The 24,199-nt window shown below is 35.5% G+C and overlaps 1 pseudogene; it reads left to right on the top strand.

Moving 5' to 3' along the window:
• The first annotated feature begins 461 nt into the window (after positions 1 to 461).
• Positions 462 to 24,199, top strand: part of LOC110598109 (small ribosomal subunit protein eS4, X isoform-like) — a 34,868-nt pseudogene continuing 11,130 nt past the window's right edge.

The raw sequence follows: 24,199 nt of genomic DNA on the forward strand, positions 1-24,199 counted from the left end.
ATGACAACATTCACTACTCTCATTTGAAATTCTAAAGAAGGACAAGTTATTATTTTCTTGATACATTAAGCAATTTTAGTCCCTTTTTGGTTTATGAGATCCCAAATGCAATACCTTTTTAAACCAGAAATCTCTATTGTATTAATCTAGGGCAAGTGGGAAATCTCGTCCCTGGACTAAAACAATTTGTAGTCACAGCTGCATCTGGAATGCAAAGATACAGGAGTGATCTCTGTTAAAGTTACCCCAAATATAGCATTTAAATTTCACTTTCACCCAAGATTCCAGATAGATGTCAATAGTGAAATAAAGCTTGATCCTTGACACAAATTGTGTAGCAGTGTTAGATCACACTGATGACTTAAGAGTAGGTTTGACAAATGATGTTAGGTTTTCAGACTACAAAACAAATTGCTATGAGTGTCAGAGACATGAATGTCATTCAGCCGTCATTCGAAACAATGCGCATCTACATTCCAGGTGATCATTCAACAGATACTTTTCTGATCCTTTTTATATACACCAGGCACTGTGCAACTCCTGGGAATGTAGTGTCTTCCCTCTCTGTTGATGGTTTTAGCCAAGGCAAATCTTGAAGTATTTTTTTTTAAAAGCTATACTATCGTCCTAAAGATTCAGGATCAGTAACCCTGCAGTAGGACCAGGGCAAGCAGATTAACAGACACATATGCCCCAAGCTTTTGCTGTGTCACCCTGGTTAATATTCACCACCCAACATGCTGGTAAGTGGGGATGTACATAATAGAGTAAAAGCAATTTATGAGATAAGAACAGGATATTGTGGACTCTGAAATGGGAATATTTCATCTGTCCTCAGAAGGAGTTGGGTGGAGAAGGATTTCAGGGGAAGGTGACTCCTAGCTTTTCGTTCTTTTGTGCTATTTTTCTAATCAAACAGTCAATGCAGGAAACAAATGAGCATAAGAAGCAAAGGTCACTCATTATCTATGATGTTGATATTCTTACGTTTTACTGTAATGTGTATAGAGTGGATTTTCTTAACTATTCCATTTTTAATTCTATAAATCTTTGAATTTAAAGGTCATTGATCATTCTGTAATCAGGGGAATAGGTCATAATAACTTCAAATATCTCATATTTTTTCCTTTTGTCTTTTCAAGGACTTCTATTATCTACCTTTTAGTATCTAATTCTATTCATCATGTCTCTTAATTTTCATTTAAAAAAATTTAAAAAATATTATATATGTGTGTATACATATACATACATATACACACATACACATAGGTAATTCACAAAGCAGGAAAATAAAATATTTTCCTAAAACTTTTCCAAGACAGTTATACCATGATGAGAATAGCACACAAATTTTAAATATCCTCAAATACAATTGGTTAATAAGTCTAATCACATTTAAAGATATATAACACATTTAAAAAACAAACACATTAATCAAGGATTACGAATTTGGAAAGGATAAAAGCACAAAGTGAATTAACCCAAGAAAACAAAAACAAAGGGGTTCCTTGATTCATTTGTTTGCATTTCTTCTGCCTTTATAGACTCCACCGATTCTGCAATTTATTTCATCTATTGCATTTGTATTTTCAACTATTGCATGTTCAATGTCCAATATTGCTAGTTGTTTTTTCCTCTTTGACTTTCTCTGAGGCTATAACTGCTTTTGCAGTATGGAAGGAGCGATGGGAAACCCAAGCACCAGCTTGCACAGCTTTTGATGAGTTTAAGGATAAAACAGAGATGGGCTCTCCTTTCCTGTCCCAGTGGAAGATTTCAGAAGATTACTTCTTTGTTTTCCTGCAAGAGGGAGTCTAATAGATGAATTCTTTGAGTATTCTCATTTCTTTTTACTTCACAATCTTATTAGTATTATATTTTAAAGAATCCAGTAGGCCAAGAAAGTTCTTCATCTTCAGGCACCAAAGGTTCCTCATTATACTTATTTTCTAAACAGTCTGTAATTATAGCTTTAATCTTCCTCGTCCTAGGAATTATTTAGAACAGTGTGGGTTTGTTTTCTAAAATTGCTATTCAATTGGATTTTAAAAATTGTACTTTAAAAGTATTTCCTACTTTTATTGCATTGTGGTCAAAGTGGCCTATACTATTTTTTTTCTAATTCAGAATACTTTCAGAATTGAAGTTATTTTTATTGCTTAGTTATATAATTATTGTAGCTATTCAAAGGAATCTTGACCAGAATGTCTTCTTTCCTTTGGGAAACTATATATTTTTTTTCCTGCTTGGATTCCTTTTAGAACTTTCTCCTTATCCTTGAAATTCAGAACATGTTAAAGTCATTTCCAAATGATGATCTCTTTTTGTTACTAGGCATATTGCAAAACAAACCATTTAAAAATTTGCATCTGCAAGTCTTTGACTCAGGATTTTTTCCCAATATTAATCCATAATTATGCCTATTATTCATGATTTCATGTCTTCTTTAAGAATTCTTTTCCATCTTTCTCATCCCAAGATTATTAAACTGTTTTAAATGCAGTTTGATCTTTAATCTTATCTGGAAAAAAATTTTTTTATTGATGTGCAGTAAGTAGCAAATCATTATTTTGTTTTCTTTCAAAACTTATTACCAATATTTTGATACTAGTGATTTAAAAAGACATATTTTATGATGTTGCAATTCCCATGTATATTTAAATGTATTTCCGTACTAATTGTCCACTGATCTATGGTTCTATTTCTTTAATATTTAATGTTGTTTTAATTATAGCAGATTTACATATATTCTAAAATTCCTTCAGTGAATGGTCCCCTACCTTTCTCCTGTTTTGGTGTTTTTATGATTCTCATAAATATATATTCCAGATGGACTTTTGAAATTCATCAAAATAATTTGATGTTTATTACTGTTTGCATATTAATGTTCTGGAAAGAAATATTCTACATCTGCACTCTCCACCTTAGTGATCACTCGCCACATGTGACTAGTGGCTACTTATTAAAATATGGCTAGTGTCACTGAGGAACTGAATTTTAAATTTAACTTCACTTTAACTAATTTCAATTTAATTAGTCACATGTGATTTGGGGCTACTGTATTGAAAAACGTAATCTTCGGAACCAGAAATAGAGGGGGAAGGAATAAATCATAGGTATCTCCAAAAGGAAACATTTCATTCTGCTTTTGTGTATTCTTTTCTCATAATTGTTGATGTCAAAGTTCCCAGGTAAATTTCTTTAGCACACCTTTGATTCAGGGACATGGTGTGACTGCATCCTGTATTCTTCCTGGTTCCAATGGCCATTATGTCAGGGAAGAGTCCCACCAGACTGAGAGACATTTCTGTTTCATACATTTTAATTTCATACATACTCAACTGGTCTTAAGTGAGCTACCAGAGCAAGAATCCAGTAGCCCTCTTCTTGTCCGATGCTTCATCCTCTTGAATTGTGAGAAGCTAACAATCTCTATCAGGAGATCTTTCACTCATTTGCCAATTCACTACTATCTCAGTTTAAATAGAAAAATGTTGGTTTCTGAAATTTAGATTCATGATTTTTATCATTTCAGTTTAGGAAACAGTAGTCTCATATGCCTTGAACACCATCTTGCATTGGATAAGCCAAACCATTGTAATATCTGTCATGCCCATGCCACATTCTCTCTTCTTGTGGAGTAATCCTATTTTCATCATGGGACCTCGGCCCCATTGCTACAACTGTTTGGCTCAAAGTTATCTGCAAATGGCCAACAAATTTATAGATTAGGGAACAATCTATGCGATGGTATGAGGAAATGAATTCAGCCAATTAATATTTTCCCTAAATTGGAACTAAAAACAAAAAAAAACCTAAGTAAATGATCCACATAGCCTTGTGATAATTACCTGAAAATTCTTGAAAGAATTAGAGAGAGATCAGTTTTTATTTGGTACTTTATAGACTAAGTAACTCCAGTGCAGAAACGGAGTAAGCAGAAGCCAGTTGGTAACTAAGGGGCCCCCTGTGGAAGAGACAGCACTCTGCTTGTGGAGGAGGTAGAACCAATGAAGTTAATAGGGTTTCCCCCAGGGGTTTCTGATGTTATTAGTGCCCCAAAGTATGAATATGGTTAATATATTATAAGCATCTCTTTTAACTTAATTTACTTCAGCATTGCTTATTTATTTACTTATCTACTTGAGATAACTTCTTGAGATAAGTTTCTGTTCCTTAACAATTAAAAGAACATAGTCTGGGGGTCAGGGTTGTGGCTCAGTGGTAGAGTGCTTGCCTAGCATGTGTGAGGCACTGGGTTTGATCCCTGGCACCACATAAAAAAAAAAAAAATATTCTGCAGGCTTGATTGTTTTCCCAGATTTTATGTCTTGTCTTTTTCTATTAGCGAGGATACCCATCCTCATGTCTCTTGGTTACCTGAGACCTGTTTGATCATGACCAAATGGCATGAATGGTGGAAGGGAGACAACTTAGGAAATGTTAGGCATTAGGAAAAGTATAAAAGCCAGAAGCAGCATAGTTTATCTTTGTAGTTTCCAAAGCAGAAGTCTTGGTGTTTTGCAGATATAAATTAGGATACAAAGTGCAGGAAGAAAAGAGGGCTTCTGATTTCATGTAAGGCAGAATAAGGTACTGGAACATTGATTTGTGTTTTGGTTTTGCTGATCTTAAGAGATGTAAATGAAGGGTATTTCCTCCCTCTCCTCCCCTATCTGGTTCTAGATTCCTTTGTTCATTTGGTCCTTTTTTCCTTCCTTTCTCCAACAATCTGTCACTCTCCATCAATTTCCCTCCTTCCTGTCACTTCACCATTGCTCCTTTTATTAGCCACCCCAATGCCAACCTTAAAACCATCTCCTTTATCCTATTTTAAAAAAATAACCTTTCTCTTTATTCTATGCCTTTCACACTTTTAAGTCTTCACCAAACAACTTGAAGGAATAGTACAGACTTATTTTCTCATCTCTCAGTCCCCATGTGCTGCAATCCAGTTTCTGATCCTCTAACCTAAAGTACTTATACATCCTATTTTAGTTTAGTTTTTTCCCTCTGCAATACACTGTGCATGCCTTGGAGGCAGGAAGGACTGTCTTTTCAGATGTGGCATCTGGCACAAAATGTATAATCAAGAAAATGAATTCAATCAACAAACCTTGCATAAAGAAGCCTCATCCATTATTCACTTTAGCTTATATAAAATGAACTTATATTTCCTAGGGTATGAGAGTAACAGAAATCCAATGTAACCTTTCTTAGTACCATACTATTATACCTACATTTTACGCATCCCATGTTTATGTTGTACTTCTTTTCTCTTAGAATTTAATAGGATTGTCTATCCATTTGTTTGTTTGTCTGTACCTGCCTGCCTTTTCATACCCTATCTCTCTAGACTACAATTTGATCTTCCATCTATGTTTGTTTAAAACCTGAATTTTTATCAAATTTATATAAATTGACTTAATAATTTTACACTCCAGTGGTTCTCAATCCAAAATAATTTATACCAATAATGCAGGTAAATGACACATTTTGTTAAGATAATTGTCCCCCCATTAGTGCAGCAATAAATAGAATTTATGACCAGTAGCATAAAGACCAATGTGGTTCAGGAGGTTAGATGGAATCTAGTAGCCATTGGTTATTCCTGCATGATGTGCTTGTGTCAAATTTTTCTAACTCAAAAAAAAAAAAAAAGTGTAAATTGCATGATACTTTTGAGGCCCGGGTAAAAGGGCAGTCAGTGAATATAATGAGTGATGAGATCAGGAGGATGGGGGCTAATTCAAAAGAAATAATATGCTAATACCTCCAGCGCACTTCCCTCTCCTCCAACCTGTTGCTAAGGTTACCTGCCTTCAGGAAATTGTTCCCCAGCAGCAAGGAGTTGTTAATGAATGCCCCCTGGGGAGCTCCCTTCCTGCCTGTTCTTCTGGACTGCTCTTTTCACCCTTGGATCATTCTAACTTTTGGTCAAGAAGGCAAGATAAGAAGAGGGTGGATGAGAATAAAGGAAATCTGAAATCCTTAAAAGGGGCAGGACACCTCCACTCCCGCAGGTACCATCTTTGGACCCTCTCCTCTACCAGGAGTCTTTGTCTCTCTCTCCCTTCTATCTTCTAAATAAACCTTTTTGCTTTTGCCTTGGCTTTTCTCAGGTGTAAATCTTCAACAGGGGAATGAGGGCCTGGATCCTTATTTTCAATACCAGTATCATCTTTGGTTTCGCTATTGTGTACAGGGTATAAATAGCAAAGGAAATAAAGAGGGACTGACTTCCTTACCTGGAGAAAAATTTTTTTTTTTTTAAATCAGAATAGACAACACATACATGAGCACATCCCCAGAGACACATATGCACAGGTATGTTTGGATTGTGTCCATTACCAAAGATTGCTAAAGTTATCTTGAATGAGATGCAGTTTATCTGGATTTGCTTTGTGGGAGAGGTCAATTTTAATTCACATTGAGAGTTTTTAATCTACATGGAAAGGGTGTACTTTGAAAAGGATGATAAGGCTTTGGGGTGGCATGTTTTCAGGGTCAATAATGAAAGCAAATAAGGTGGTGGAACATTCTGGTGCTACCAACTGAGAGATGTCAGAAGCTGAGAAAGAAGTGCTGAGAATGAGTAAACACTGCAGGCAGGAAGTTGTTGCTATTTACAAAAGAACTTTGAGTCATGTAATACAGTTAGGGACATGAGATTGAAAAGGAAAGAAGTTAATGTAAGCATGGGAAGAATTAAGACTGGGAGGAGGTGATATCTCTGAGACATAATCATGATGCTCCTGGCGACCATGGCTTGAGTCCTGACAAATTCTTTGCATCTAAAACAAAAGGGATGGATAGAATATGTAACTAGAAGTTTTCTTTAGAGAGAGGAAAGAACACCCAGGGAGGAGAGAGGGAGAAAGATTAGGTTTTTAAAAGTAATTCTTTAAAAAGTAATATTGAATTTGGAATATTACTTTTTGGGAGTTATTCAGAAATAAAAGAATGGAAAATGAAAGTGAGTATCTGGCAACAATGCTACATGGACTAGGCTCTTTGCTGCCTGGAAAAGCTATCAAAAGAGCCCCGAAGTAAATGATTATCTTGGAGGTTTGTGTATAAGGGAGACTAGGCTTTAGAGCACTTGATGAATTACAAAGAAATGGAATATTGGGTTTCAGTTCTTAAAGTGCAGCCCTAGGACCAGAATCCACCTCACTGCCCAGAAAATTTAAGAAATGCAAGGTGTCTATTTCCTCCCCAGACCTACTGAATCGGAAGCTCTGGGGCAGAGTAAGGCAGCAGTTTGTGCTGTGATGAGGTCTCCAGATGATGGAGAGGCAGGCAAAATTTGATAAAAGGATATAGCATGTGCTCATTCCTGTATCAACACATCACAGACAGGAAGAGTCCCAGAGACAGAAAGATTGCAGGATGTTAATGTAAGCGACCTTGCAAAGAGAATCCATCCATGACAGTTGATAGGAAACTTGTGAGAAGAAACAGTAGAGAATGGTTTTTTGGTTAGGAAAATGCCTTCTTTTAAGAGTGAGGAAAACATTAAATTTTATCAACCATGGGGTTTAAATTAATTATGTTTTGACATAATTTTCTACAAAACCAATTTGTGAATGGCGTTCAGGATACACAAACACTTCTCTCCCTTCCTTTTCTTTATCAAATATTTTCTCAGCAGTATGGAGTAGTATTTTCTTTTTAAAATTTTTTATTGTTTGGTTTTTAGAGATTCTTCTTATACATTGTAAGAGAATAGTGCTTCCTGTATCTAAAGCAGCTGTTGAAATCTTACGGCTTTTCTAAGATTAGAAGATAACAATAGTTGGTGTGTTAATCCTTTTCAAAGGCCATATGTGAACATGGAAAACACATGAGTCTGAAGCTTTAATCGAACATCAGTCAGGATTTGCCTTTTCTAAAATGTTAAACGATCACCAGTTTGTGAGCAATAAAGTCAATCAATATATTCAGGAATAATGATGGCTGGCAGATTCATTTTGAGAATCTGCGGGGAGATAATAAATTAGAGTATGTTGTAATGGGTTACATGGCATTCATATAATTTTTTTTCCTGTGCCATCCAAGATAAAATCAAATTAGAAAAGAATATTTTGGGAATGATGAACACTCAGGACTACTTAATTGTAACCTCATTTTAAAAATAAAATTTGTTGAAAAATAATATAGAAACAAACAAACAAAAGCACATAAAAATAAGGGTAGAACTTGGTGAATGACCGCAAAATAGATATATCCATATAACCATGACTCCAATCAATGAGTACAACAGGAAACAGCACCCAGGATCTCTCCTTGGTGTGATTTCCTAAAAGCATCATCTGCTCTGGTTGGCAACCTTCAAGATTCATCTCACCAGCTTAGAAAATGAATATTTATCCATCATATTGAGTGTCCCTTTGTTATGCCTTCTTTTACTCATCATTTTTTAGTGAAATTCATCTACTGTTGAATATACTAGTTTGTGCATGTTCTTGTCTGTGTAACATTTTTTTTTAAACCTTAAAAGTAATTGCCACATTAATAAAAATTTGGAAAATAGATCTAAAATAAAAATCCCATTAATATTCAAGTATACAGATAGCAATACCTCAGGTTGATTTCCCCAAAGCTGACATCTGACACTAGGAAGTGAGAACAGGTAGTTTATTAGGAGATGGCCCCAGGAAGCACCAATAGGAAGCTCTACAAAAGAGAGAAGGAGGAAAGGAAACCAATACTGGGTAACTAAAAATCTGGCTACTGTTTTTGGCTCAAGTCCACTGGAGACATCTCAGAGACAGTATTAGACTTCACCCTGAATTGTTCCACTCAAGGGACAAATCATCTGGACTATTTATCCACCAATCTCCACATTAGTTGGGGATACCCACCATGGTCTAAACTCCCCGGCCACTCTAGCCCACCTAGCATGGAGGCAGAACATGGTGCCACAGTTGAAAAAGCTCTCTTGAGAGTTGTAGATACTTTTATGGCCAGTGAACCCTGTAACCCGGAAATCTGAGTGCTGAGAGTTTTTATGTGAGGCCCTGGCAGTATTGGCTACAAAAACATTCTCAGCCTTGAAGCAGCTCTAAGTAAAACACAGTAATGAATTAGTGGTTGGCAGGTTGCTGTATCCAAACTCACAGTGAGTAAACAGTAAATGTTTGGTTAATCATCTTTTTATGTTGGGAAACACATTATTTCTAGTAAGCACCTATAAATTTCCTTGGGATCCAAATTGGGTGTTTGTCTTTACTTCATGACTGAACGTTAACCTTGAGCTCCAAGGAGTAGACTATTGAATCACAGCAGTGGTACTCTATTACAAATTCCTGGTTTATTCTGGTAATTAGCCATTTGTAATTGACCTCTTAAAAAGCACTGGATTAAAAACCAATCAGGAAGTTCACACTCAAAAATGGAATTGTGAAGGTAATAATATTGCATCAAATTGAATTTTTAAAACATGGTCTTTTGTAAAGAATGAGATTAAAACTGACCCTCAATTTTTGATGACACACTATCACTGTGTTTGCACAGTTTTAAAATTGGAGCTATAACTCACTTGTGTTATTTAGAGAGCTTATAAGAAATCTTTTTTTCATTTGAAAAAGAAAGGTGTATTAAGATGTATAAATTTCTTTATGTACTTCAATTTCCTTTTTACTACCTGGAAAACGTTTGGAGACTAAGCCCATGAGCACTGCATATTCATGATCATCCATAAAGGATATGATTCAGAATTTGGTCTTAAATGATTGCCCTTACTTTACATATTCTCCCAGCTCCTACTTTATTCATCAAAACTATCATTCTAAAAATGCTAGGCAGCTTCTTTAGCTCCTTAAAAAAAAAAATCAGACTTTCTTTTGAGGTAGTTTTCAAACAGGTTATTATCACTGTAAAGATGTTTTCTGTTGAACAGAAATTCACCTTCTTGTGTTCCTTGCTCATTTTCTTCTGTTTTAACACAGCAGCATCCAGAGCACTGGTCATTCCATCCTGGATAACAGGCATAGAAACATGACACCCAATTTCTCCTTCCCTATTTACTTATCTTTCTTAAGGCTGAACCATAAATTGTTCATAAAGACATTGTGTTGGGTCCCATTTCCTCTTATCTGTTAGTTAAGCTTAAATTGGTGATGATGTTTTGGCAACATTTTATCTAGAAGTAAAACCAACCAGTCCTCTAGGTGTGCTCCTTTGTAGAGAGTTTGTCAGAACTCTTGACTCTCATAGTTTTGGAAGTGGTTTCTCTTGATATGGAGAGGGTCAAATCAGGAAATCTTTGATGGAAATAATGTCAATAAAGAGTTTCGAATATGTATCAGCAATGAGAATCATGAGAGGTTCTAGGGAGGAACTCTAAATCAGATTCAGCTTTTAGAAGAGTTTGGTAGTAGTAAAGTATATGATTCACAAGGGAAAAAGAACAATTTTGGGCTTAATTCATTCTGTTTTTATATCATGTATAGATTTGATCAGTAGACGATCAACGTCTCTTTCGATGACCTATAATGTAGATGCTGAGCAAGGACAAGAGGAAGAGAGAGTCCTGCAGAGTCAACCAAATTTCAAGACACTTAGACTTCTTCTGTATGATCATTCAGCCACTAACACATCACTGAATGTGTTTTTGTCTTTTATATAGGGTTGTTATGATATAACAATAATGACAGATTAAACATCTTAAAAATGGTACTTACAGTCTTCTGAGTGCGCTATCAATGTCAACTAATTTAACCCTCTTCTCAACTCTTTGAGGTAGTATTATTTCCATCATTATTTGTCAATGAGGAACCTCAGGGACAGAGACCATGTCCCTACAGTGGATAAGTGGCGGAGTTGAAGGACCTCAGGGACAGACTACATGTCCCCATAGCTGGTAAGTGGTGGAGTTGTGTTCCAGCACTGAACTCTGGCTTCCTGAGTCTAGTACGACCATCTTCACTCTGATTCCTCAGTAGAGTGAGGACAATGAAGAATAAATGCCACTTAATGTGACTGCACAGAAAGTAACCTCAAGTCCATGGCCTGTTATCACAAATGTTTATACCTTGGGAGATAGGAGGAGTAAGTATGGATGGCTACTGCCATTTCAAGAGTAAATATGTTTCAGCTGAGAAGTATATAAAAAGATAATGTTCCTATTCTATCAAAATGAGTCAAAGGTGGAATTGCCTTGTTTTTATTAGAAAATTCATCCAGTTGTTTATTTTTGCAGAGTATAACCTTAAAAGTTAAACTATTTGGGGGGAATGGAGTTGTAGCTCAGCAGCACAGTGCGTCCCTAGCATGTGTGAGGCACTAGATTCGATTCCAAGCACTGCATATAAATAAGTAAATAAAATAAAAGCCTATCAACAATTAAAAAAAATTTTAAAAAATTGGTCAAGCTATTTTTTGAAAATCGAATTTACATTGGACTTAATGCAATCACCAGTTCATAGCTAGAAAATTTGAAAATACCCATGTATTTTGATGTTCAGTTTTATTACTTGTCCATTTATAGCTGACTCTCATTATTCATAAAAGTCATGTTCTATACAGATGCCATTTTTGCTCTTAGGGGAACTACAGGGCTCGGTTCCTGTGAGCTTTGGGTATAACATTTTTGTAAACTAATATAGAGGATTGTTTTATGTATGTTTCTGTTTAAATATGACTTATTTAATCCATATTTGTTGATGCACCAACACTGAATTCACAGCCAGCAGCACTATAATTTATGTATGAATGAAGCTTCTCTAATAAATGTATTTTCTCCGTGAGACACATGATGGCCTTTCTGTGCCTAGGGATATAGTCTGCACTTAAACATGATACACAAGGGCCTTTTAAAACATCAAAATAACTAACAAATTGTACAAAAATGTAGACAACCAAGCGGTAAGAAGACTATAAAAAGGATACTTGATTTTAATATAAGAGCTGAAACAAGAAAGGCAAAAGTTTGCCTTATTTGATTTCAGTCTGAAATGCACTAATCAGGTAACTCAAATTTCTCCTCATTGGTGCATATTCACAGGTGACCTTGAAAGGACTATGAGTAAATGATATAAATGGGGATGTAAATAAATTTTATCAAGTGAGAAAATTTCCAAATACAGAATAGGTGAATCATGAGACCCTTATATTTGATAAAAACCCAAGAATTGCTAATTTTAGGAAGTTAACAATTCAGATGGATTAGATGGTAACCTTGATAACTAAAAGAATTTATAATCTTTAGTATTTTTCTTGAGGAGATTATTTCTCCTAAAGTCACAATATTTTTAGGTTGTCTTTTAAAGATGAAACTCATTATTATTCTATTGGTTCAGAATTCTCTTGCTGAGAAGTGCTAATGGTATTAACTGGATTTGAAGTCTACAATTTTCCTTTGCTTTACCTCTTAACAAACAGAGAATTATAGACACTACAATTATACAAATCTTTATAAAAAGGCTTAAACATATTTATATAAAGAACTGTTATAAAAGCAAAATTAGTCAAAGACTGGTAAAGACCAGAGGTAAATCTCAAATGCAGACAGGGACAAAAAAAAAAAAATACATCATCCTAAAAAGTAGCAATAATGGCCAGCTTTTTAACACAAAATTTAAAAATCAGAAGACAAAGAACTATCATCTTTAAAGAGCTGAAAGAACAGAACTAAAAATCTGTAATTAAACATTTTAAGAAAATAGCCTTCAAACTGAAGGCTATATAAAAACTTTTCAGTTGAAGAAAATACTAGACAGTTTGATAACAGCACACTGAGTGCAAAAAACATTAGCAGAAGTTCTTCAGGCTGAAGAAAAGTGATCCTTGACAGAAATTGCAGGAAGAAATAAAGATATAAAACAATAAAACAATAAAGTGTAATGGAAAGATACATGTATGGGTAAAGCTAATATTGTATTGACTCTTTAAAACAATAATAATAATAATGTCTTATGCTGTTTATATCTTATGTTAGCAGTAAAATATATGAAGATGACTCATGGTGGGGTAGGGAGGGGAGCATGGGAGTAATAGATGAATTCTAGATAGGGAAGAGGGGTGGGAGGAAAAGGGAGAGGGTAGGGGATTAGCAAGGATGGTGGAATGTGATGGACATCATTATCCAAAAAGTACATGTATGAAGACTCGAATTGGGTGTCAACATACTTTATATATAAACAGAGATACATATAAAGATATATGGTATATATGTGTAATAAGAATTGTAATGCAAAAAAAAACCCAAGATACATGTATAAAGGCATGAATTGGCGTGAACATACTGTATATACAAAGATATGAAAAATTGTACTCTATATGTGTAATAAGAACTGTCATGCATTCTGCTGTCATGTATTTTTAAAAAAATAAAATCAATAAAACTAAACAAAAAAACTTATAAACATGTTGACTACCTTAAATGTATTTTAATTAAACAAAGATATCTTAGCATTAAAAAAATGGGTAAGAAGGTGAAAATGGAATTAAATACTTACAAGTTTCTTGTATTGTTTGGGAAGTCCTAAAACTGCTTGGGTAAGGTAAAATGCAGTAAGTGAAAGACAGCATCATAAGCTCCAGGATAACTACTAAATAATAACACAAGAATACATAATTAAGGGAAGTGAAGGAGAACAAGAAACAGTACTCAAGTCATCAGAAAGAATGGAAGAAATGAAAAATAGAGGGGCAAAGAGCAAATGGATAAAGAAAACAGCAAAGTTGTAAACATCAACCAACAATTACCCTACTTGTGCTAAATGTGAACAGACTAAGCATCCCTGTAGAAGATTTTCAACCTGAACAACAACAACAAAAAAAATCAAATAAATGAGGACCATATGTATGTACTTAGGAGAAGTACGTGGAAAATGATTATCAGAAGGGTAGGTTGAAAGTAAAGGATGGAAAAAAATACAATGATACATATATCTCAAAAAATATATCTGTGTTAATATAAGACTGACTATATTTTGAGGTAAGATTTCATAATCCTTAATGTCAATCCCAATAGAAGATGTAAAAATCCTATGTACCTAGTAATACACAAATACATAAATTTGTATGTACCTAAGTAGGTACATACCAATAAAGCAAAAATTGACAAAACAATCAGGATAAATACACACATTTACAACGAGAGATGGAAATTTAACATACTTTTGTCTTTGTTGTGGACAAAAGAAGCAGACAAAAAAAAATCACTAAGGATATGGAAGATTTTGCAGTTACAGCTAAGATATTTTACTAAATTAAAATATGTAGAATGCTAGACTCAAAAAATTCAGAATGCACATGTTTTCAAATGCCAGTGGATCATATACAAAAATAAAATCTATACTGAACAACAAATTAAGACAACAGTTTTCAAGGGATGAACTAATATGGGGACTATTTCTAAATATAGGGGACTTAAACTAGAAACCAATTATGTAAACATGATTTAAAAAATCTGTAAATATTTAGAGATTGATGATGGGTAAAAGAAGAAATCATATTGTGAATTAGAATGAAATTTGATCTGGGTGGTCATGAAAACACAACATACAAAAATTAATTCATATAAAAAATACAACAATTCATAATTCTGAGGAATTTATAAGTTCGTAACAAAATGAAATTTTGTTTTATCTTGTGCTAATTTGTTTGTTATATTTTTTCAAGGATTTTGTTTATTTATTTATTTATTTATTTATTTGATCTTTGAAATTGTTGGGTTGGTTTGTATAATTACACGTTTTTCTTGGTATCCTCTTATTATCTTTTTAATGATTGTAAGAATCTCTAATGATAACTCCTCCTTGATTCCTCATACTGGTGACTTGTATTCTGTCTTGTTGGGGACAGAGTAACTAGAGCTTTTTAAAACAATATTGTAGTTGAATTTTTCACAGAATCAGCTTCCGAATTTGTTTATATTCCCTATCATTTCTCTTTTATTGTTTCCTGTTCTTTCTCCCTCTGTTGTTACCTTGGCTTAACTTTGCTCTTCTTTATCTAAGCTTCTTCAGGCAGAATATTGGGACCTAAGGTTTTTGACTTTTCTTATGTTGGATTTTAACCATAAAGCTATACACCTACTTTGAGATACACAAATTTTGATACGTTTATTTTTATTATCAATAGCACAAAATGAAAACAAACTGACTTTCTCAATTTATTCAGAGAGAGCATTTGATAAAATTTAGTATTATGATTTAAAAAAATGCTTATCAATCTTGAAATATAAAGGAACACCCTGAAATTGATATAGTTAATTTATTACAAAGCCACAATAAGTCAATACTTAATAAAATGCTGATTGTTTTACCTCTGTGGGCAGGAGTCAGACAAGGAAGCTCACTGCCAATAATTCAACAATGTACAGGAGACCCTTGCTAGTGCAAGAGGGGAACAAAGAATAATAAATGATACGAAAACTGGGAAGAAAGAGCAACATCGTTCCGGTTGGAAAATGACATTGCTGCAATAATATGTAAGTAAAATAGATAAATTCCTAGAGCTACTAAGCTAAGTTAGCAAGATTGCTGGGTGAACATCAACATATAAAAATCATTATGTTTCCATAAACTAGTAACAACCAAACAACTAGTTTGAAATGAATACCATAAAGAATCTATAGCACTTTGGAAATAAAGCTAATGAAGTAAGTATAAGACCTCTGTTCTACAAACTACATTGTAACGGGGAATTAAAGTGATGTGCCAGAAATGAACTACATATCTGGAAGACTCAGTCATTAAGATATTAAGTCTCCCTAAATTGATAAACAGGTTCAATGCCATCCTAGTACGAATCTCAGCAGGATTGTGTGTGTGTGTGTGTGTGCGTGTGTGTGTGTGTTTTATAGACAGATTAATTAAAAAATACATGTGAACATTCAAGAACTTATAATAGAATGGGGCATCTTGAGGTATAAACTGAATAACTTACTCAAGCAAATATCAAGGTTAATTTATTACAAAGACACAAAAATGAAGAGAGTGTTCGGTGTTATAATAGAACAAAATAATGATTCCAGAAACTTATATTGTTATTGGGTTTATGACAAAGGAATTACTGCAAGTTGTGGGAGGAAGGTTTTTTCAACAAATGCTAGTTGGTCAATTGGATAACCATATTATAAAAAAAAAATAATGTTGATCCCTATCTCACACCATATGCAAAAAGTAATATGAGTTGTGTTAGATGCCTACATGTGAAAGATAAAACAACAAAGATTTGGATAAGACATAGAAGAATATCTTCTTGAATTTAGGGTGAAAATTATTTTTTAAACAGTGTATCAAAAGATTCTAATCACAAAAAAATGGACTAATTGGACTTTATTAAAGTCAAACACTGGTTCATCAAAACCACAATGAGGGTGACAAGGAAATCATGTACCAGGAAGACTTCTAGCAATACATAATATGAGATAAAAATGTTGTTAAACGTGTTTGCCCAGCATCCATATGTCATCTATGCATCTATATCTGTCATATTTTATAAACAAATAACAAAAAAATTGAGAAAAAATTTGTTCACAAAAGAGGATACTAGAATTAAGCATTGCTAAGAGATACTCTGCAAACTACCTGCCTGCTACTTGGTCCATGTGCCTCCTGTTATTTGACTCAAATGCAGCCCTCCAGTTCACCCTGGACTATTTGAGATAGCTTGCTTCTTCAAGCTCAGAACTTCTCTCATCTCCAAGCTGAGCACATCCTCCTCCTGCCAGTCACCATAGCTAAGGCTCACCATGGTGACCCTGTGGAGATAATCCTAATGGCCAATGGTCCATTTCCCATAATCTCAGTTATTCAACATGTTACAACTCCCAATAGTTTGACAGCCTACATCCACATTTTGGAAAAACTTTTTTTAATTTTTATTTTCCTAGTGCAGCTTGGCAAAAGACAAAAATGGTTCACCTTTAGTATCTCCCGCTGCAGCCTCCATGTTCATTTTCTCAAGCACAAAAGGTGAGGATTTGACTTTTCATTTGTGTTCCCAGAGGGCCCATGCTGGTGAGTTCCCCTGAATGGACGAAGCAATTCCAAGCTACAAATTGTTCTTCAGCAGATCTATTAATAAGGAAGGAAGATTAGACGGTAGGAAGAGGAAAGAAAGGAGAGGGAAGGGAGGAATGAGACAGGGAGGAAAGGAGGAGAGAAATAAAACAAAGGAAGGCCCTTTTTCTCAGGCTCTAACCTCAAATTATTATAACACTTTCCAATTCTCATTTAAAAGACTAGGTAAACATTGTGTGGGAACTTTCTTCCTTCGAATTCAAGAAATGTTCATAGATTTTAAAATGTCACAAGAGCAAACACCTGCAGCTCAGCACTGTAACTATTTTAAACCAGGAGGAGGAGAAAACATGGGGAGCGAAGGGAGGTTTGAAGCCCTTAGGTATAGCAGATAGTGTGACAGCAGTACCTGAAGATTTCGTCCAGGTGGTGTAAATCATTTTAGAAAAAGGGAAAAACTGTATGAAAGCATATGTGGGGATATGCAGTAGGATAGCAAGATTTCCCTGCTCTTTGTGTCTGGAAGTGATTGACACTTGGATAATATTGTGACCCCATGAAGATGGGCACCACACCTCCTTTCTTCCCAGGATTTAGTAACCCCCTCCTCTATCATTTATTCCTCATTTAATCTTATAGACATTCCCTCACCCTGGGGCACATTGGGAGCTTTCAAAGATTCTGAGATAGGGGAGGCTCCATTGCTTATCTCTTAGAGAACTGGGACTAATTCCAATTAGTCCAATTTCCTTCTGTGAGAAGCAGCAATTATACACACACACACACACACACATATATGTGTATATATATATATATATATATTTTTTTTTTTTCTTTAAGATCCACTGTCTATGATATTTTCACTTGCTGGCTATTATCTTCTTGTCCTTCTTGTCCCCTGTACTTGACTATCCTTCTCAGAAAAGCTAAGGCAAGGACACCAAGGAGGATGCCTGAGGGCAGATCCCTTGCTTATCTGTGTATTTTTTTCCTGTTTTTTTTTTTTTTTTTTTTGCGTGGGGTACCAGGGATTGAACTCAGGGGCCCTTGACTACTGAGCCCCCACATCCTCAGCCCTATTTTGTATTTTATTTAGAGACAGGGTCTCACTGAGGTACTTAGAGTCTCACGTTTTCTGAGGCTGGCTTTGAACTTGCCATCCTCCTGCCTCAGCCTCCTGACTTTTAAGAATTAAAACAAACCTTCTATTGTCTCTGCTACTGTCACTGCTCTGAAGCCTTGTGGACTGTCCAAAACCTCCTGGCCCACACTGGCCCCATCTTCTGTTGTCAAGGAAGTTGGGAAAAGAAGAGATTTGTGCCCTCTTTTCCCCTGTGTATGTTATAAAGAGGCACTCTTGAAGTGGCTGTCTTCATGGTGAGGGTAACATCACATGCTCAGAAAGAACAGGGTTTTTTTGTTGTTGTTTGTTTATTTTTTATATTTTTTAACTACACAATAGCAGTGGGAAAGCATCACAATTCTTATTACACATATAGGGCACAATTTTTCATATCTCTGTATATAAAGTATGTTTATACCTTTATACATGTGCTTTGTTTTTATATTACAATTCTTAATACTCATATATACCACAATTTTTGTATCTCTGTTTGTATGTTGACACCCAATTCAAGTCTTCATTCATGTACTTTGGATAATGATGTGCATCACATTTTACCATCCTTGCTAATCCCCTGCCCTCTTCTTTTCCCTCCCACCCCTTTTCCCTATCTAAAATTCATCTATTCCTCCAATGCTCACCCTCCGTACCCCATTATGAGTCAACCTTCTTATATCAGAGAAAATATTAGGCATTAGTTTTTTTTGGTATTGGCTAACTTCACTTAGCATTAATTTCTCCAGAGCCATCTATTTACCTGCATATGCCATAATTTTGTTCTCTTTTATTGCTGAGTAAAATTCCATTGTGCATATATGCCATATATTTCATTCATTCATCCACTGAAGGACATCTAGGTTGGCTCCACAGTTTAGCTATTGTGAATTGTGCTGCTATAAATATTGATGTGGCTGTGTCCCTGTAGTATGCTGTTTTTAAATCCTTTGGGTATAGTTCGAGAAGAGGAATAGCTGGGTCAAATGGTGGTTCCATCCCCAGATTTCCAAGGAGTCTCCATACTGCTTTCCATTTTGGCTCCACCAATTTGCAGTTTCACCAGCAATGGATGAGTGTGCCTTTTCCCCTACATCCTCACCAACACTTGTTTTCTTCATAATAGCTGCCATTCTGACTGGAGTCAGATGATATCTTAGAGTAGTTTTGATTTGCATTTCTCTGATTGCTAGAAATGAGGAACATTTTTTCATATATTTGTTGATTGATTGTATATCCTCTTCTGAGAAGTGTCTATTCAGGTCCTTAGCCCATTTGTTGAGTGGGTTATTTGTTTTTTCAATGTTTAGCTTTTTGAGTTCTTCATATACCCTAGAGACTAGTGCTGTATCTGATATGTGAGGGGTAAAAATTTGCTCCCAGGTTGTGGGCTCTTTGTTTACCTCACAGATTGTTTCTTTTGCTGAGAAGAAACTTTTTAGTTTGAATCCATCCCATTTATTGATTCTTGGTTTTAATTCTTGCACCACAGGAGTTTTATTAAGAAAGTTGGGGCCTAATCCCACATGATGAAGATTAGGGCCTACTTTTTCTTCTAACAGATGCAGAGTCTCTGGTTTAATTCCTAGGTCCTTGATCCATTTTGAGTTAAGTTTTGTGCATGATGAGAGATAGGGTTTAATTTCATTTTATTGTATATGGATTTCCAGTTTTCCCAGCACCATTTGTTGAAGATACTATCTTTTCTCTAGTGCATGTTTTTGGCACCTTTGTCTAATATAAGATAATTTGTGGGTTAGTCTCTGTGTCCTCTATTCTGTACCATTGGTCTACCGGGGTGTTTTGGTGCCAATACCATGCTGTTTTTGTTACTATTGCTCTGTAGTATAGTTTTAGGTCTGGTATAGCAATACCACCCGCTTCACTCTCAGGAAGGAATAGGTTTTAGAACAACAGTTGGTGTTTTGTTGAATGTCAAAGGTTGTCTCTTTAAATAATCAACTTCCTATGTGCCTATCCAGAATGGAGGACAGACACTGGGGGGCCTGGGCAGCCTAACTGTTCACAAGGTATAATGTCTAATCTGAATTGTCAATTTGATTGGATTAAGATATGTTTTGGATTCAGAGATGCCTAAGATTAAGGGATGTCTGAGTATGACAACAATTGATTGGCATGTGGGATAGCAAACTGAAGTGGAGACCTTCCCTAAGCCAGCATTGTTCAATGGATTGGAGGCTTGGATAGAATAAAAGTTGGAAGAACAAGGAAGCAGCAGCAGATGCAAGCTCTTCCAGAATGGGTTCTTGATAGCTGCTGCAATCATCAGACTCCAGCTCCTTCACTCTTCAAAAGTGGACTTTGCCCAGTGATTCTCTAGGGAGTTTCCAGACTTTCAGTCCTGGATTGGGGTAGCATCATTGATCCCTCTTGTTCTGAGGATTCAGCATCTTGGACTGTGCAGCTACTGGTTCCTCCAGTTCTCCAGCCTGCCGACAGCTATTGTGGGACTATCCAGCTTTTGGTTGTGTGAGCCAATCAAATAAATTCCATACACACACACACACACACACACACACACACACATACACACAAACACAACATATAGTATATATCTGTATATATGACACCTATTTCCTGTATGTTATATATATCTGTATTATATATATCCTATGTTATATATATAGCCTATATGATAAATATACATATATGTGTGTGTGTATGTACATGTATATATATGTATGTATATATGTATCCTGTTGTTCTGTTCCTCTAGAGAATCCTGACTAATACACAGAGTTACCTAGGATAGGAGATAAACAGTTCCACCTGAGATAAGGTGACTGAGGGGATCTGGAGAAATAATTGCAAAAATATTGGGGTGGAATATTAGCCAGGATTGATGGTTGAAAAGTGATGATTTGTTGACTTTCAGATCTAGACTAGAAATAGAAAAAATAAAGTGATTGTTCAGAGTAACCCAAAAGAAGGAATTTCCTATGTAAGGCCTTACATAAACAAAGATGCATTTTAATTATTATCTTAGAATAGCCAGTCTTGTATAAAAATATGCTGCATTTCCCCCATGCCTCTGGTGAAGTGGGTTTTGCTATAATTGGAATATCTGACATAAGAATAGTTTGCGATTCATGCCTGCACTGTGTGGTGAGATGCAGGTATAATAATCTTATTTTGGGGAAGATCCAAATAGAAGTATTTTGTATCAAATTAAACATACTTTTATCATGCATGCTTTTTAATTTGTGCTTCAGAATATGTGACCCATATATAGGGAACATAATTGATAATAATGGCTTTTCCAAAGTCATAGTCATAGAAAGAGCTCTAAGACTATGTGGTACCTGGAAAGCTCAGTAAAGATGATGTTGGTGTGGGCTGGTGCCTTGTGTGCACAGTGCATGTGGCCATGTTGTGCCTCCACTGGTGGATGATCTCATGCTGTGTAAGGTAGATGGGGGTCAGCAAAGTAAAGAAAAGGTTGTTACCAGATGGAATTCTGGTTTCAGATAAAGATGACCAAATTAACCCAGATTATATCATGTGCACAGATGCTGTTATGGTTTAGATATGAGGTATCCCTCAGAAGTTCATCTGAGAGATAATGCAGGAATTTTCAGAAGTAAAATGATTGAGTTATAGAGAACCTTAACCTGATCACTGGATTAATCCACTGAAATAAATTAATTGGACAGCAACTGTAGGCAGGTAAGGTGTAGATGGAAGCAATAGGTCACTAGGGAGTGACTTTGAGTTGAATGTTATTTCCCTGGTGAGTGGAGAACTCTGTCTGCTTCCTTGTGGCCATGTCCTGAGCTGCTTTTCTCCACCATATTCTTTTTCCATGATCTTCTAACTCACCTTAGACCCAGAGAAATGAAGTCAGTGGTCTATGGACTGAGACCTCTGAAATCATGATCCAAATGAACTTTTCCTCCTCTAATTTTTCTTGTCAGGTCTTTTAGTCACAGCAACAAAAAAGTTGACTAAAACATATGCTGTGACTAAAAATAAAATGGAAAGTAGCGCTGATGAAATGTATGACTAAATATATAGGTTTTTAAAATCATAATTATTAGTGCATATTAATTGTACAAAATAATGGGTTTCATTGTGACAATTTCATACATACATATAATGGACATGTATAGTATCCACACCCCCCACTTCCCTCTCCCCACTCCCCCTCCATTACCCAAACTATCCTCCTTCTACTTGCATATCATACATTTCTTCCTAGATTCCACATATGAGAGAAGGATGTGAAACTTGTCTTTCCGAGTCTGACTTATTTCACTTAACATAATGATCTCCAGTTCCATTCATTTTCCTGCAAATGACACTGCTTCATCCTTCTTTATGCCTGAATTATACACCATTGTGTATATTTAACACATTTTATGTATCCATTCATCTGTGAGCATCTAGGAAGATTTCATAACTTAGCTATTCACAATAGACCAATAAACCTGGGTATTCAGGTGTCTATTGTAGGCTGACTTTGATTCCTTTTGATATGTACCAGGAGTGATATGGCTGGATCATATGGTAGTTCTATTGCAGCTTTTTGAAGAACCTCCATACTGTTTTCCACAATGTCTGTATTAATTTACATTCCTACCAACAGTGTATAAGGTTCCCTTTCCCTACACCCTCAACCAGCATTTCGTATTTATTTATTTATTTATTTATTTTGCTAATCATTCTGACTGGAGTGAAGTGGTATCTCAATATCATTTCAATTTGCATTTTCCTGATGTTGAACATTTTTAAAACCACATTTATTGGCCATTTGTGCTTTGTTTGAGAAGTGCCTGTTCAGTTCTTTTATCTATTTATTAGTTGAATTATTTATTGTTGTTGTCATTAAATTTTTTGAGTTCTTTATTTTTCTGAATATTAATCCTCTGTCAGATGAATAGCTGAAAAAAGATTTTCTTCCATTCCCTAGGCAGTCTCTTCGCTCTGTGGTTGGTTTCCTTTGCTGCTCAGAAGCTAAAGAAAAGACCTTAAAAGATACTATTTTTTTTTTTTTTTTGGTTAAAATGTAGACTTTGAGTTCTACTGCTTGAATTTGTACTGCAGCTCTGTCACTCGGTGACCACTGCAGCTCCATTTCTTGTGTGCATATAATTATCATAATTGTACTTATAAAACAATGAGCAGAGTGGCTTAGCACATCATAGACTTTCATCCAATGTTGGGTATTATTTTTTGTGTATTAGACCAAATGAAAATTCACTTGATCTCCTTTCAAAATTGTTATTAATTTTGAAAACCTATTTTCTTGTATATTTATTTGAAAAGGTGTTTTGTAGATAACCAACTTGAGTTGTTAAGGCATGCATATAAAACCACATGAGTATATGGATGTATATGTGTGTTCATGGTTGTGTGGATGTGTGGATGTGTGCTAATACTTGAGTGTATGCACATATATATGCCTGTTGATGGGTGTTGTGTGACTTTTCTGGGGCTGCTGTGAAAAAACAACCATAAATTTGGTGGCCTAAAGCAACAGCAATTGCTCTCTCACTGTTGTAAGGGCTGGAAGGCTGATGTCAGTATCACTATGCCGAAAGGAAGGTGGGGTGGTGCTGAGCTTCCTGCAGAGGCTGGAGGGGAGCCTCTGAACCTTGCTTCTTCCAGCTTCCAGCTGCCAATCCTTGAATTATAGCCACATCACTCCACTCTCTGCCTCTGTATTTACAAGGCATTTCCCTTTTCTCTGTGAGAATCTCTCTTTGCTACTCCTTCATACCATAAAACACTTGTGATGCTATTTACGCCCATCTGTATAATCCAGGATGATCTCCCCATCACAAGGTCATTATTAATGTTAGCAAAGAATCTTTTTTCAAATAAGGTAAGAGATTTCATGGATCTCTGGAAGGATACTTTTCAACCCATTATAGGTGTACATATGTGTATGAGTGTATGTGTGGGGGCCTTGGGTGAGTATAGATGTATGTACATATATTGGTATGATTGTTATGTGTATGTGTGAATGTATTTATATATAGGTGTTTGTTGTGTGTGCATGTGTGGGGGCTATGAACGTGTATGTATATACCATGTGTATACTCGTGGGCATATGGGTGTGCATATATGAGTGCATGCATGA

This window comes from Ictidomys tridecemlineatus, chromosome 6, assembly GCF_052094955.1.
Source record: "Ictidomys tridecemlineatus isolate mIctTri1 chromosome 6, mIctTri1.hap1, whole genome shotgun sequence".
Taxonomy (NCBI): domain Eukaryota; kingdom Metazoa; phylum Chordata; class Mammalia; order Rodentia; family Sciuridae; genus Ictidomys; species Ictidomys tridecemlineatus.